The sequence below is a fragment of the Triturus cristatus genome, chromosome 4_1 (genome assembly GCF_964204655.1).
Source record: "Triturus cristatus chromosome 4_1, aTriCri1.1, whole genome shotgun sequence".
NCBI lineage: Eukaryota > Metazoa > Chordata > Amphibia > Caudata > Salamandridae > Triturus > Triturus cristatus.
The window spans coordinates 126,473,376-126,477,846 of record NC_140585.1 but is presented as its reverse complement, the minus strand read 5'-3'; the positions used below and the strand labels follow the sequence as shown (position 1 = coordinate 126,477,846).

At 48.2% G+C, this 4,471-nt stretch overlaps 1 non-coding gene across 1 annotated transcript; it reads left to right on the top strand.

The window, feature by feature from the left end:
• Positions 1 to 2,594: 2,594 nt before the first annotated feature.
• On the top strand, positions 2,595 to 2,666 carry TRNAQ-CUG (transfer RNA glutamine (anticodon CUG)). Its single transcript has one exon. It is a non-coding gene; the product is annotated as a tRNA-Gln (tRNA).
• Positions 2,667 to 4,471: the final 1,805 nt, after the last annotated feature.

The following is a 4,471-nucleotide window of genomic DNA, read 5'->3' as shown; positions in this document are numbered from 1 at the left end:
TGGGATGTTGTGATACTGGGATACTGCTCCTGGGATGCTGTGATACTGGGATGCTGGTCTGTGGATGCTGGTCCAGGGATGCTGTGATGCTGGTCCTGGGATGGTGTGATACTGGGATGCTGCTCCTGGGATGCTGTGATACTGGGATGCTGGTCCGTGGATGCTGGTCCAGGGATGCTGTGATACTGGGATGCTTCTCCTGGGATGCTGTGATACTGGGATGCTGCTCCTGGGATGCTGTGATACTGGGATGCTGGTCCATGGATGCTGTGATACTGGGATGCTGGTCCGTGGATGCTGGTCCAGGTATGCTGTGATACTGGGATGCTTCTCCTGGGATGCTGTGATACTGGGATGCTGCTCCTGGGATGCTGTGATACTGGGATGCTGCTCCTGGGATGCTGTGATACTGGGATGCTGGTCCGTGGATGCTGGTCCAGGGATGCTGTGATACTGGGATGCTGGTCTGTGGATGCTGGTGCAGGGATGCTGTGATGCTGGTCCTGGGATGCTGTGATACTGGAATGCTGCTCCTGGGATGCTGTGATACTGGGATGCTGCTCCTGGGATGCTGATCAGTGGATGCTGCTCCTGGGATGCTGTGATGCTGGTCCATTGATGCTGTGATACTGGGATGCTGGTCCGTGGATGCTGGTCCATGGATGCTGTGATACTGGGATGCTGATCTGTGGATGCTGGTCCAGGGATGCTGTGATACTGGGATGCTGCTCCTGGGATGCTGTGATACTGGGATGCTGCTCCTGGGATGCTGCTCCTGGGATGCTGTGATACTGAGATGCTGCTCCTGGGATGCTGTGATACTGGGATGCTTCTCCTGGGATGCTGTGATACTGGGATGCTGCTCCTGGGATGCTGTGATACTGGGATGCTGGTCCGTGGATGCTGGTCCAGGGATGCTGTGATACTGGGATGCTGGTCCGTGGATGCTGGTCCAGGGATGTTGTGATACTGGGATGCTGCTCCTGGGATGCTGTGATACTGGGATGCTGCTCCTGGGATGCTGTGATACTGGGATGCTGGTCCGTGGATGCTGGTGCAGGGATGCTGTGATGCTGGTCCTGGGATGCTGTGATGCTGGTCCTGGGATGCTGTGATGCTGGTCCTGGGATGCTGTGATACTGGGATGCTGGTCTGTGGATGCTGGTGCAGGGATGCTGTGATGCCGGTCCTGGGATGCTGTGATACTGGGATGCTGTGATACTGGGATGCTGGTCCGTGGATGCTGCTCCTGGGATGCTGTGATACTGGGATGCTGGTCCGTGGATGCTAGTGCGGGGATGCTATGATACTGGGATGCTTCTCCTGGGATGCTGTGATACTGGGATGCTGCTCCTGGGATGCTGTGATACTGGGATGCTGGTCCGTGGATGCTGGTGCAGGGATGCTGTGATGCTGGTCCTGGGATGCTGTGATACTGGGATGCTGCTCCTGGGATGCTGGTCCGTGGATGCTGGTGCAGGGATGCTGTGATACTGGGAGGCTGCGATACTTGGAAACTATTGCGAAGCAAATTGGGGAGGCCTGAGGGTAACGGACCCGTGGGAAACGAGACGTGCTTTAAACCTGTTCTCAACAGTGAATTACTTCCAAACCTCAAGTATGAGTGATTCCAGAATAAATGTAAACGTTCCCTATAAATGACATGTAAATTATTTCTTCTGCTAACACAAGAAAATTCTAGGCCAGCCATTTTAATGATGGAAGATAGCCTAGCTTAGGCATGTCAGGAAAGTGGGCGTTTTATGACTTTTATCGGCCGCTACAGGGTCACACACGTGTGATGTATGCCCCTGCTTGTTTCTACAGCAATAGGGTGTCACTCGTTGTCATACACAAGGCGTTGACATGTCGGACACGAGCGCATTGGTCACAGGAAGCTTGGACGCTGTGCCGCCCTGGACGCAGCTCTGAGTGTCAGGGATGGAAGTGGCACCAGTTAGACGAGCTGTACAATGAGAGAGTGTCCTCACTCTCGCGGGGGCGCGCGCAGCTCAGCCGGGGGCGCATCGGCTTTTTCATTGAGCATCAAGGGATCGTTCTGTTATTGTGGATATACTTTTAATTTATGCGGCAACAATGTTTCATGATACTGTTGAGAAAACAAGACCGTCCGTCTGTGACTCGCCTCCAAGGTCTTTACAATCTTTCTTTTTCTTCTGCACGTCATTTCCTTAGCGCCGAGGCCCCGCAGCGCCACCTGCCGTCCAGCGGGCGAAAGAGAAGCGCTGGCGCTTTACAGAGGACGATCGCCGCAGCCACATGGATGCAGCTCCGCTGGGTGATTCCAAGCAAAAGGGTTTATCGAATCTTTAAAAGAGCACCGGAACCTTCAAGGGGCACTAAAATATGTGCAAAATGTAAAACGATGTGCTGCAGAACTAACACATGGTTTAGGGGTGCACACTTATCATATTCGTGAAGCACTTCAGTCTGGCAAAGAGGCGCTATGAGGCGCTTGTGTCAGCTTTTGAATGCGTTCTTTCACTTTAGGATATTCAAACAATCTTATATACAGAACTATTTCCACCACTGTCGTAGAGCCTTTAAAGAAATTGGAGGATTAGTGTTCATGTGGTTCCATGGTGTAATGGTTAGCACTCTGGACTCTGAATCCAGCGATCCGAGTTCAAATCTCGGTGGGACCTGGGTTTTTTACTTTTTATGTAAAATCATCGAAAAGGCATTGTCCATTTATTCTAAAAAGTTTCTCCTTTTAATCTGAATATTAAAATACGTAGATGAAGCGCCGGATCTCTTAAATGAAGAAAGGAGCTATACCTTGGACAGCACTCCTGCCACAGCCGCCTCTCGTGCTGGCTCCATGCAGCCAATCAACAGAAGCATCATTTCTTACAAGTCTGACACAGACGGTCTCTCCGTTGTGATAGGCTCATTGATTGTACTTCCAGGAGGTGTTATTTAGCGCCACGTCGCCAACTTGCATTCCTTGACTCAGTCTGTGTCCGAAGCACCCTTAAACGCCTGCTCACTGAACTCTAAGCTCACACGCTCTGTTAAATGCCGCAGTTGTGCTAAAATATATGAGTTTCACAGGCGAGCATTTCAGAATTTTGCCTTCCCGTGCTGTCTTCAGATTCGTGTTTTGGCGCTTTAGTATCAAAAGGCGTGGAATAATACGTGAATAATGATAATTACATTTATATAGCGCTTAGCACCCTTGATGGGGCGCTGTGTTTCGTTTAGGACTCTACTCCCGTATTAACATGAGCGCGGCATGCATCAGGATGGTGCAATATACTTTGTAGTATATCTACATTCAATCACTCAGTGTGCCCTAGGGCCAATAGATGTGAACACTGCACTCACCCCCATTTATGCAGATTAACGAATTTATGATTGCTTGGTTAATTACTGTACCATACGCAGCCATCTAGACGAGGCACTTTTCTTCACAGACTGAAACAACAAACGTGCACTTTCAAGATAAGTGCACTTTTCTGTCTGAGAAATTGTTACTATAGCTAAAAGATTCTTATTACTTATAAAAATGGAAGTAAATATCATTACACTTATGCACAAAAGATGGTTCAGCACTCAATAGTTGGATGCTTGAGTTCAATAACTAAGTTGATAAACACAGTCTGTATATACATACGCGTATAAGAACTTCCAATGTAGAGATTTTCTTTCTCCATTTGTCCTTTATTAAATATCTTCTGACATAGAAATACATCCATCAGATAAAATCCAGTAGCCGACACGTTTCGTCCACAAAGGGCTTCTTCAGGGCTCTGATGAGTATGTGGGATTAGCCAAATCTATATCTTTTGGCACAGTTTATATTCCAAGGATAGTCAAATTATGTAGAATGTCCATCTAGTAATATAGATCTTTTACAGCGTGTCCGTCATGACGTCTGCTTCAACACTTCAGCACACCACATCACTTCCCCAGAACATTCCTGGAGTTGGGAAGACACATTTAGAAGGTTAAAAGACTCACCTGACTGCTGGGAAATGAAGACTGAAGGATCCAGGGAGTGACATTGTTCTTTACTGGTCAGGCATTGCTACTAGAGGGACACAAAAAGCAGAGGAATCCCTGCGCTCTGTTACCAATCATCCGTCTCCATAGGAAGTGACAGCACTGTCATCCCACCAAAACTATATTTAAAAAAAATCCAGGAATGAAGACTTACATTTCTTTCATCCATCTCCACAGGAAGTGACATCACTGGTTTCCGGCCAAAACAATCATTCAAAGAAGAAGCAAGGCAGGTGGACATCATTCCCCATCATCCATCTCCACAAGAAGTGACATCACTGCATTTACCAGCATTCCTCTGTAAAGTAAGTGAGATCTCTGGTTGCCTGTCAAAAGTATATTTTAAAGACAGTGGTGGCTGGTGACATTTAAAAGTGGTGAGGCGTAAAATTATTGCCGTACTTGAGTGTGGTGTGCGTGTGCAGTGAGCGTGCCCAAATAACGT